This window comes from Thamnophis sirtalis, unplaced genomic scaffold (genome assembly GCF_051295495.1).
Source record: "Thamnophis sirtalis isolate CommonGarterSnake01/CBP01778 unplaced genomic scaffold, rThaSir2_p1.2 scaffold_2, whole genome shotgun sequence".
Lineage (NCBI taxonomy): Eukaryota > Metazoa > Chordata > Lepidosauria > Squamata > Natricidae > Thamnophis > Thamnophis sirtalis.
Window position 1 is genome coordinate 67897472 of NW_028261382.1, and position 12357 is coordinate 67909828.

The 12357-nt window shown below is 48.1% G+C and overlaps 1 pseudogene; it reads right to left on the minus strand.

Moving 5' to 3' along the window:
- Positions 1-10379: 10379 nt before the first annotated feature.
- LOC148048905 (uncharacterized) lies at positions 10380-11528 on the minus strand (annotated as a pseudogene).
- Between the last annotated feature and the right edge of the window lie 829 nt (positions 11529-12357).

Sequence of the window (12357 nt, forward strand, 5' to 3'; positions counted from 1 at the left end):
AGTACCTTTGTGTATGGTTGTCCTGCTCCGGTGGTCGGTATGAGGCTCTCCTGGCGTATGGCGCCGCTCGGTGGTCTGCACGTCTGGTGGTGGACGGGAAGACCTTTTATTTTTATCCTCAACAAGGATGGGGTCCAAAGCGGGTCCAAAGAGCTTGTCTCCTGTGTATTCCGCCTCCGCCAGGGGCCACTTTGCCTGGAAGTCGGCCTGCCAATGACGAAGCCATAAAAGGCATCTGGACGCCACCGAAGATGATAGGGCCCTGGAGGAATACTTTACCACATCCAGGGTTGCATCAGCTGAGAACTGGGTTGCCGCCAGCAGCTTTGTGATGTCCTGTTGGAGCCTTACATCTGAAGCGGGCGTCCTGTCCCGGATCTGCTCCAGCCACAAGATGGTGGACCTATTAAAGAAGGATGCGGTTGCCACCGCCTTGATGGCCCACGAGACGGCCTGGAAGGTCTTACGCATGACCAGTTCCGCTCTCCTGTCCTCTGCCTTAAGACAGGTGGAGATGTCTCCTGTTACTACAGAGGAAGCGGAGGCCAAGGCTGCCACTGGAGTGTCCACGGAAGGCACCTGCAATGTTTGGGTAAAAGATGCATTTAGGTTGTAGAATCTATGATAATTACTCCCAGGAGTGGGGAAGGAACCTAGCTTGGTCCACTGGGGCTTAAGCACCTCCGGGAAGAGGTCTGGGGTGGGGATCTCCTCCTTCTCAACCTGGGGCCTGTGAAATGGACCCTGCTGCTTCTTCCCACCGCTAGTGCTAGGGGTGGGGTTCTGGCTAGTAGCTGGAGGAGGATCCAGATCTGCTGTGGCTTTGGCCTTGCGCAGAAGGGAACTGAATAACGAGGGCGGGAACAACCCTGCAATGGAAGGGGTCTCTGGAGCTGAGGGGTCCTCATCCTCTGAAAACCCCAAATCCTTCTGCTCCTCCCCCCCCCCCGACTCTGATCTCTCGCTGGCAGTGGAAGGTGATAAGGCTCAGGAGTCCCTGGGGGTGGAGACTCTGGCCTGGCTGTGTGATCCCGTGGAGCCCCACGGGTAGACCGGGGCCTGGCTCCCTGAAACTGGTGCTGCATGCCCGAGGCGATGCCATCTACAATGGCCCTGGCCAGCACATTCTGGAAACCTTCAGGCAGTTCTGGGTAGGCAAGGGAAAGGATAGGAGGTCCCCTGTTGCCCTTGAGATCTGGGGCCTGAGGGGCCAAACGCTGCCTCCGAGAACCCACTGCCCTACATCCAAAGGGGTCCCTCCTCACCACCGGTGAGTGAGAGGGAGATAGAGGAGGGGACAGGGGACTGCGTTCTCTCGAAAGCCTCTCTGGACCTGAAGAGCCAGGTTCCTGAAATAGAGAAGGGGGCTTGCAGGGAGAGCGTGACCTAGCTGGGGAGGAGTTGATGCAATCCCTAGCCCTCCTGCTGGTCGTCCTGGTAGAAGGGGCCTCCTGCCTAGGCCTCCCCCTTCTAGAAGATTTGGAGGAACACTTCCTAGGAAGTGATCTCTCCCAGGTTCCCTCACCTGGGTCAGCAGGCCCTGGAGAGCTGGGAGCCACCGCTCCCTTGCTCCTCGTGGCATCCGCCATCGCAGTACTCACGGTTGTGAATCCTTCTCTCCCTCTCTCTACCTCCATAAGGCCTGGTCTCCGTTTCGCGGATCCGGTGCTCCTTTTGCTTCCAAGATGGCAACCGCCAACCACGCGGTCCGATGCCTAGAACGGTTCCACTGAACCGCTCCTTCCTCTTCTCGCTGCCTCCGGAGTCTTCGTGGATCCAATGGCTTCCTCTTCTCTGGACGGCAGCTGGCTGCGAGGCTCGGCTTTTGCCCACCCCCTCCACAGGGTGCCAGTGTTGTGGGGCCTGCAAGGCTGCATGAGCGCAGATTGCGCCTAGGCAGGCAGGAAAAGGGCACGAAACCGAGGTAGGAGAGTCAAAAAAATAAAAAGCTGCAAACAAATTCCTGTAAAATCTAGAAATAGGGAAAAATACTAGAAAAATAACAAACTAAATACTAACTACTGGTGAGTCATTGAATAGCTCCTGTTAGGCTGAAGACTGAGATTAATCTGGGGAATCACCAGGAGGAACAGAGGGAGTGTCCTCAGATTTACCTCAGTCTCCAGGCAATTGGGTCGTAACAATACCCATTCAGTGACTCCTCCCACACCCCACCTCGGAGACCAATCTTGATCCAAATATTCAGTTCTCAGAAAATAGAAAGATGCCTGAGACATATACTTAGAAATCTAAACATTTTAAGATTGTTAGATCTATTTTAAAATTATAGATTAAAAACATTTTTGTAATCCAATAGAATTGCAAAAAACTTTAAGACAGCTAAAAAAAGAAAGTTTGGGCTAATTTCAGGAGAGAGGATACTTCTTGCAATTGTAATTAACATTGTAATGTGAGAAAACACTCAAGAACCTCAGAGATCAGAATCAAATTTAAGCCCGTCAAACAAGGTAAGTGGTCAGAGACCAGCCCAGAAGGTAGTTTGGGCAGCAGTCAGGGGGAAGGTTTTCCTGGCTTTGAAGCAAGGAATTCAAGAAGTGGTTGCTGCGTTAGGTCTTGGTTCTTTAACCCTGCAATATGGCTTCGCAGTCTCACTCCCACCACTTGGGAACACATCCCAACTTGGAGGGGGGTAAAGAATCAGATGGAATGGCTAGCTAAAGAAATGAGAGAGCTAGGTGCAATTTAGGATATGTTGAAATTTGCAGATTACCTTTTAATTGTTTCCTTGCACTCTTAATCCTATCAATATTGGTATCTGGATGCATTCTCAAATGAATGACCCTGCAAAATTCCTGATAGCTCCCTGATTAAGAGTAGAATCAAGAAATGTGAAAATGGCTCAGGCAAACCCTTCCCATGAATCTCTCATGAATATTGATGTTGGGGGGGATATTAAGTAGCTGTAGCATTCCTATGGAATTGGTTTCCTGGTCTACATAAGAGGGGCTGACCTTTTTTCCTTTCTTGGGAAGATGCAACAGTAGGGATTGTATTGGAAGAGCTTAAGTAACCAGCCCATTACATGCCTTGCGGGTGCAATCACATGCTCAACTTATTCCATCAATCTGACCAAAGCACTTAACTAACCCATTTCATCCCTCATCCCATACCAACCACCACATTGTGAGATGGGCTGATGCCAGAAACCTTGAAGGATACCCATACTTCATGACTTGCCTGGTCTCCAACTTGCCTGGTCTTTCAGGAGAAGGCTGTAGAGAGAGCAGCTAAGAAAAAGGGGATTACCTGGACCCAGAGATGGGATGGTAAGATCAATCTGGCCAACAACCATTGGGGGATGCAAGAGTGTGTGACACATCTCCTGGCCCTACTGTACCTCTTCCCAGTCCTTGATAATGGCCACTATGATAACATTCGAACCACCTATGAGGGTTTGTGATTGCGAACAATACTTGCTCCTTAGCATGTGGTCCCAATTGAGTGCAGGAAAAGGAGAAAGGACAGCTGGTCACTCACTCCTTTGTGGAGTTCTGGATTTTCCCCACTAGCTGTTTAATGCTTACATAAGGCTGCTGGGAGTTGTTATTCATCATCACTGTCAATACACTAAGTGTCCACTTTGGAGATGCTGCCAAGGCAAGTGGAAGCCGTCGGCTTGGATGGGATGAGACAAACCGAACTGTGGCAAAATGGCATTTAAAGAGTTCCCAATCGGCTCTATGGTTGAGGAAGGATCCTCCTGGACTCAGGCTTTGCGGAATGGGTGGGTGGAGCAGCTGCAGGCTTACAAAGAGCAAGATGTCCCTGCAGTAACCTCCTTGCAATCTAGCGTAAGGTGCTCCATGTAGGGATGCCATTGACACATGCTCAGAAATCCCCATTAGTGCAGAATGCAGCAGTGGAGATCATACAGCGCTGAAAGTGGCTTTCACATGTTTTGTGAAATTTCTAAGGGCAAATCAATGTAAAATCTCCACAATCCGATGCCCGAGTACTTCCAAGATGGACTTCTCCTAGAATTACCTATTCAAGATATGCTTCTTGAAAGAAACTTGTGATTTCCAAATTTATGAGGTTCGGGGTGAAATGGAAGGCTGAGGTCCACAGAAGCTGCTTTTCAATTATGATTAAATTTGATTCTGATCTCTAGGGCTCTTGAGTGTTTTCTCACATTACAATGTTCTAGAGCAGAGGGCTGTTAAGGGCTCCATCAAGGTTGTTTGATCTTGGAGGGCCAGGGAGGGCGTGGCCATGATGGGTGTGACGCAGAACTTCTGTCGGGGGCACCTGTAGTGGCCAAGTGCTAAAGCAGGACTTTCCTGAGACCCTCACTCTCATTATATCCTTCCTTCCCTCTTTCCTTATTTTTTCTTCCTTGTTCTCTTCCCATCTTTTCTTTTTCTTTGTCTTTCCCGTTCTCCTTTCCTGCTTCTTTTTGCATGCTCAAATGCGAAAGGGGAAACATTTCTCATTTTGTTTTTAGTTTGTTTTGATAACCCTCTGCCAGCAAAAATGGAGCCCGGGGGGGGGGAATGTGCATTCCCCCCCCCAGCTCCGTTTTCACTGGCAGAGGCACCACTGGCCATTCCTTTGCTATTTCCAGGCCGGCCTTGCGGACCATATCTAAGCACCTCGTGGGCCGCATCTGGCCCACGAGTGGGGGTGAAATCCAGCAGGTTCTGACAGGCTCTGGAGAACCGGTAGTGGAAAGTTTGAGTAGTTCTGAGAACTGGCAAATGCCACCTCTGGCTGGCCCCAGAGTGGGGTGGGAATGGGGAATTTGAAGTATACATCTCTTGCCACACCCACCAAGCCACACCATGCCCACCAAGCCATACCCACAGAACCGGTAGTAAAAAAAATTGAATTTCATCACTGCCCATGGGCCTTGAGTTTGACACTCCTAGAGATAAAACTCAACATTCACTGTCTTCATTGCAGGGGAAAAACCATGAAGCTTTTGATTCAGTATCAGCAAGACAACCTCAATCTATCAATGAATTGAATTAATTCCCAAAAGCAGCAAACACATATTTCCATATTTGGGCTTAGAAAGGCACCATCAGATACATACTTTCTTCTTCTTCTTCTTCTTCTTCTTCTTCTTCTTCTTCTTCTTCTTCTTCTTCTTCTTCTTCTTTTTTTTTTTTTTACAAATGTTAAGAAACCCTTTTTTTCTAAACAATACTTATTGCAGAGTTCTGAAATCAAGAATTTTGAGTTTTTCCTGATAAAAGTTGGATATTTCACAATGAATCTTGGAATTTCTCCTGGGAATGACCATTGTACTTACCTGGACGGTTGTTCTTGGTGCGCTGCGTGAGAATCCAAAGGAATTGGTTAATTTTGGTCTGCTTGCCTAGAGACTGAATTGAAGAAATTTGGCCATGCTTCCTTTTTCACTCGGCTGATCAGTTTTTTTCAATGGAAGGCATGGCCGTTTGGAGAGATGAAAGCACATGGAATGCCCTCCTAACTCGAAACCCATTAGCCGCCCTTGACCGACTCGTGTATGGGTGGGGTTGGATTCTCACGCAGCGCACTGAGAATGACCGTTCAGGTAAGTACAACTGTTATTCTCCAGTGCACTGCTTAGAAAATCCAAAGGAATGGGATATGCCTAAGCATACTGACCTAAGGGTAGTAGAAGTCCGGTCCAGGGATCCAGTGTCCAAGTGAACTGACTGCAAAACCTGGCGTCCGAAGGCAGCTTCAGCTGAAGCATAGCTGCCTAACTTGTAGTGCCTGATGAAGGGTTACGGAGATTATCACAATGCCGCCCTACAAATTTCCTTGACAGAGTCTTGTGTGGCCCAGGCCGTAGTCGTGGCTGCTCTGCGCGTTGAATGGGTCGTGATGTGTCGGGGTGGTGGGTGGCTCTGTACCTCATAGGCCTTGGCAATGCAGGCCTTCAGCCATCTTCCAATCGTGATGGATGAAACCTGGCCCATGGAACCTGGAAGGAAGGCCACAGAGCGCCTCTGATCGCCAGAAAGATGCCGTGTGCTTGATGTAGCATCAAAGGGCTCGCCATACGTCGAGATGATGCCATTTCCATTCGCAGGAGTGCGTCGGACGGGGGCAAAAGTCAGGTAACACCAACTTCTGGGCCCGATGAAACCAGGAGTTGATCTTTGTGAGGAAGGAAGGATCAAGGCGCAGGACCACTCTGTTTGGGTGGAAAATACAGATGTCGCTGTGCATTGATAGGACTGCTAGTTCTGAGATTCTCCGAGCTGAGGTTATCACTACAAGAAAGGCTACTTTCAGAGTCAGTAGACATAGACTAATGGAACAGAGTGGTTCAAACGGTGCAGATGTCAGGGCTTCAAATACAACTGAAGTTCGCACGACGGATAACGATGAACTGTTGGAGGTCTGAGGTTGGCAGCACCTCTCAGAAAGCCTCAAACCCTGGGATGGTGTGTCAGTGAATGACCTGCGCCTCCGTGGAGCACCGTGGCAAGTGCTGTCATCTGTCTTCATAGGGTGTTCAGGGCCAGCTGGAGGAATTCCAGGACTTGAGGGAGCGAAGCCGATCTTGGGGCAATCCCCAGGGGACGGCACCGCCTACAGAAGGCTGACCACGTCGCGCTGTAGACCTGCGTAGTGGATGGCCGCCTGGCCGCTTGGATGGTATGGATGACCCGCTCTAAAAAGTTGTCCCATCTCAGTATGTCCCCTTCAATGGCCAAACGGCCAATTGGAATCACTGAGGGTCCGGGTGTAGGAGGGCACCTTGGGTGAGACTACCCTGTTGTCCGGGATCCTCCAGGACGGAGCGATGGACAGACTGGTCAGATCGGCGAACCAGGTTCTGCGGGGCCAGTGTGGTGCCACCATCAGCACCTCTACCTGTTTCATCAAGATCTTGCGAATTACCCTCAGGATGAGCAGAAGGGGCTGGAACACATATAGCAGTCCCCGTGGCCACGGGCACCAGAGGGCATCGATCCCTTCTGCCCCGGGAGTCTGGAATCAGCTGAAGAAATGAGGTAGGTGGGTGTTGGTGGGGGATTCAAAGAGTTCCAGTATCGGCATAGTGAGTCATTTCCTGGAACAAATCTGGGTAGTCTCCACTCCGCCTGATTCACAGTCTTGCGACTCAGCCAATCCGCCTGTACGTTTGCCAAGCCAGAAATGTGATCCGCCCTGATGGATAACATATGGGACTCCGCCCACAGGCACAGTGCCTGTGCCTCCAGCATCAGGTTCTTGGAATGCATGCCTTCCTGGCAGTTGATGTGTGCTTTGGTGGCTATGTTGTCAGTGAGGATCAACATGTGCCGCCTCGCCAGCAGGTCCCTGAATGGCCCAAAGCTCTATCCAGTTGATGTTTTTTTTATTTTATTTTATTTTATTTTCAAAACAAACATACAACTCCTCCTTCTTTACATACAGTAGAAAGTGTATCAGCTGGTTACAAAAGGCTTTTGTGCATCTCTTCCACCATCATCAAATATAATTCATATTAATTCAAATATCTTAACTCAAATATTTATTATATTACCATCATCATACCTCCACTTTTATTTGACTATAGTTATTTAAACGTCCTTCATCCTAAAATATACCAAGATTTAATACATAACCACATGCTGGCATTTCATTTACTTATTTATAAAATCCTCCATTAACATTAAATCCTTATATCCTGTTTTAGCTAAACATCCATAATATTTAATACCAAAATTTTCTAATCCTCCATGTATATAATTTATTATCATTATCCTTTCTTTATTTAACTATATCCTATATCATAACATTTCCCCCCGATTAGTTAAAACTTGACTGTGTCTAATTTTGTTTTTTTATTATTATTATTAATAATCTTTATATATAGTCCAAAATATTTCTAACCTTCCCTTCTCATATCCAATTATTACTTATCATAACAGCTCAACATTGTATACATTATTATCATTATCAATTTTTATTTAACTATACCTATTATCACTGGATTTAACTAAATTTAGCTAATTTTGAATTATACTCTTCCATCTATCAACCTGTATCTCTCCAATAACAAAACAATCTTATATCTACTGCCATTTGTGGATCCAATTCTCCAAACATCTTTTTAAACAAGTCTGTACGAAGTCCTCTTTGCACCTTCTTGTTTGTAGTATCTCTCATATAATGTTGACGCCCTCCTTCTGTTTCTTTTGTCAGTTTATCTTTAATTCTCAGCAGTATTATCAAATATTTTGCAAATAGTATTTCATAGTCCATAAGTTCTTTAATGCTTTCTTCTCCTTCTATGTCCTGTCCTTTGAAATAAGTTTTCTCTCCATTTAATTCCTCTTCGAATATTCCATTCTTTCTTCCCTCAGAAATAAACCAATTGCCACGAATATCAACAGGATCAAACTCTTCCATTTCAATTTTTTGAATTTCCATCTTCTTATTTTGTATTTGATGAACATCCTCAGTTTTTTCATCACATTTTGTTGCCAAATGCACCAAATAGTCCAATTTTCTCTCAATTCTTTCCTCTGTATCAAACACCCTCTTCAAAGCTAAAAGTATCGCTTGAAGATATGCTTGAAGAGACGCCATGTTTATACGCAGTTTTTCTTAGAAGCTCAGCAAGATTGAAACATTCGCAAGTGAAAACAAACTACAAAGGAACAGCTGTACACTCTTATCAGATCTTAAGCCAGAACAGCCAAGCAATAAAAGTGTCGAGATGTAAACAGCCAATTTGTAGCTTACAGAGAGTCAGAAGAAATGTTAGGGTAATCCATCCATTTGAAAAGATTTACTTAGAATCAATCCATGTAAATAACATTTAGAAAGTAAGATAAACCACTGTCCAGAACCATTACAAAAATCAAAATCACCGTTAAGTTCTTCTATTCTTTGATTTAAGTTAGTTTTTAAATTTTATAGGCAGTCCGTTTTTTTTAAAACAATAAAGGTTTCTCACTAGCTTAACACTTCTCCTCCATATTGCCCTGACTTTGTCAGCCTTGATGGACTGGAATTTTTATTGCCAGCCGAAGACTTTTCCCCTGCTTTTCTCGGAGATTTTGCGATATCCCGAGATCAGCAAGATGTAATCTTCCTGTTCACCATCTCTTCGGGATGATTTAGGTCCATTGGAACCCCCCCAGCAATAAAAGTGTCAAGTGCGATCTCAGAGCTTTGAGATCACGCATCGTCTCGTCACAGCATCGGCCCCTCCCCTTGCTGTTTGTCAAGTCTTGGGGGCTCCAATGTCCCTGGGCTACTCGCTCTTGAGTGTGAGCGCCCCAACCGTATAAGCTGGCATCGGTTGTGATTGTGATCTGATCTGGCTCTCTGAACAGACAACCCTTCAGCAAGGCAGAGGAGTTCCACCAGTAGAGAGATCGGATCACCTTGGAGGACAGTCACACTGTGATGTCCGGGATGCCCCTGTGCCCCCTCTGATGTGGGAGGAGGAACCATTGGAGATGGCAGGCATGGAGTGGGGACCATGGAACAATCCCTATGCATGAGATCAGCTTCCCAAGTAATGTGTATAGCAATGAAAGGTATACTGATCTCTGGGTCTATACCTGGGTCACCAGAGCTCGAATACTGGTGCAACGGTCAGGTGACAGGGACACCTGACATTGAACAGTGTCTATTAGCATCCCGAGATATATCAGGGATGTGGCTGGAATCAATTGACTTTCGTCCATATTTACCATGGAGCTGCAGCAACCGAATTGTCGCTTGAAGATCCCAACGTCCCTGCTCTGGAGGTGCGGATTGGATCAGGACATCGAGATAGGCTTGAAGTCTGACGGGGCAGGATCTGAGATGCGCCATCACCGTGGCCAACAGCTTGGTAAACGTCCTTGGGGCTGACGAAAGCCTGAATGGCAAGGCTAGATATTGAAAATGGCGCCCTGTGTACGAGAAGCGAAGGAACTTCCGGTGTGAGTGTCGAATGGGCACATGAAGATATGCCTTTTTGATTTCTACCGATGTTAGGTAGTCTCCCTGGCAAATGCAACCCAAGATGGTTTGCAATGACTGCATTTTGAAATGCTTGTACCCCAGGTACACGTTCAGCCTCTTGAGATCTAGTATCGCCTTCCACCCCCCCACCCGAGTTCTTGGGCACTAGAAACAGGATGGAGTAGAAACCCCTCCGTTCCTGGTTGGGTGGGACTAGTTCGATGGCTCAAATGTCCAGCAGATGTTGAATCTCGGCATCCATGAGAGCCCTCCTGAGCCTGTACCTCGGAATTGTGCACCTGACGAACCTTCTTGGGGGAGTGGAAAGAAACTCTAGAGTGAGGCCGATCTGCACGGTTTGAAGAACCCAAGCGTCCAAAGTTGACTGTTCCCATCGGTGGATGAAGTGTTTGAGATGCCCACCAATGGGAATACCAACCTGGGAGTCAGCGGTACCGATGGAAAGGTCAGTAACCGGCTCCTCGGTTTCCATGGCGGGATTGGGACTGCTGCTGTTGCTGCTGGGGCTGTCGTTGTTGTCTTGATCTATCTCTAAACCCAGACCTGTCCTGGGTTCTATCAGGACCCTGATAGTAGGTTCTGGGGTACTTGGGTCCAGCTGACCCCGAGTCCCCCAAAAAGGGCTGCCTACAGAAATAAGGTTGAGCCCTACAATCTGCTCAGCGTTGGACTGAGGGAAGAACCTTTTTCTTATCCCAATTCTCAATGAGAATGGAATCTAACACCTCACCAAAGAGCTTCCCCTGTTTAAAGGGGGAAGAAGCTAAACGCCATTTTGAACGCAGATCGGCTTGCCAGTGGCAAAGCCAAAGCAAACAACGGGAGGTGCAGTAGTAGTCATAGCTCTGGATGCAAATTTGGCTGCGGCCAATGTGGCATCAGCAGAGAATTCTAAGGCCGCCACCAGTTTGTTGACATCCTGGTGGAGACGGACGTCCTCAGGGGACAATCTAGCCTGCAATTGTCTAAGCCAAACTAGCGATGTCCCATTGAAAAAGGACGCAGCCATGGCTGCCCTAATCGCCCATGAGGCCGCCTGATGTTTCTTGCGGAAGGTCTGTTCTGCCTTGCGGTCCTCAGACTTCAAGCCTTCAGAAGTATCTGAAGGGACAATGGCAGGGGAAGTCAAGGTTGCTACGGGCGGATCCACAGACGGCAACTGAAGGAGCCCCTCCAGGTCTGGACCTGGACCACACAGGCATTTGTCATTGTTATTTGGTGGGGGAACAGCCGCTGGTTGAGCCCACTGCCTCTGAATCACATCTAAAAACAACTTAGGTGAAGGACTGACTTCCTGTTCCTGAACCGGTTCCGCGAACAGACATTCCATGGAATCAAGGCCCAAGGAGGGTTCAACTGGGGCTCCCTTGTTGTCCATGTTAGCTGTGGCTCTGGCTTTGAATAGTAAGGATTTAAACAGCCGGCCTGAATGGGTCACCGGGAAGGGGAGTGTCCTGGGGCCCACTCTCATCATCAGACAATTCTTGATCCCCTTGTTCTTCATCACCCAAAAGTGAGTCCTCGCTATGGATGGATGATAAAAGGAGGAGGAGGAGAGTCCCTAGCAGGTCCTGAAGTAGACCTGGAGGAAGGTCTCATGCCTTTAAACCTCCTGCGGAGTTCGGATTCCACCCCTTGGAAAATGGCTGCAGAAATGAGGTCCCCAAATTCCCTGGGGAGGCTCATGATTTGACCATCCTCCCCACGGAGCCCCGCAGCAGTGGGGGTAATGGTTGCCTCAGGAGGAGCATGCCTTCCTTCTGGGGTGAATTGCCTGGCTTGGGAACTTGGTGCCATGCTCAAGTCAGAAACACATGGTGTGGATCCCGGATGCAGGCTACATCCTCAGCCAAAAGGCCCTGCACATGGATGCTATCAGGGAACCAATCCCTGGTCATGCGCAAAGGGGACCCTTGAGTAGGCAAGGGGGGTAGGCCCTCCAATTGTAATGGTGATGGGGTGGGTGGGAGAGGCTGCATCCCATGCTGTCTGGCCTTTGGCGGAGTGCTTGTTCAACGCCTGGTGTTTGTCCTTCGTGCCCTTATCAGCAGCTGTCGATTTGGATTTGGCCCTGGATTTATTAGTCGCGGCCCTGGTGGTAGCTCTCTCTACCCTGGGCGACGGGGAAGCAGCTAAAGGGGAACTCCCAGGGGAGATACCTTCCCCAGAGGGCAAGCCAGTGGATCACTCCGCCATAACTAGCAAGGCACAAGTGGCAAAACAGGTAAAGGGACAGGCAAACCTGACTGGGGCCCCTGCGATCCTAGTGCTCAAGAAGGCTGAAGTGAGGTACCAACAAAGGTTTCCGCATCCACGGCAAAGGTTTTGAACCAAGTGTGCAGAGTGAGATCTCAATCACGCTTGTGATCAGCTCGGCGGTTTGCTCGCAATGAGATCAACTTGCAACCAAAATGGCCGATGCAA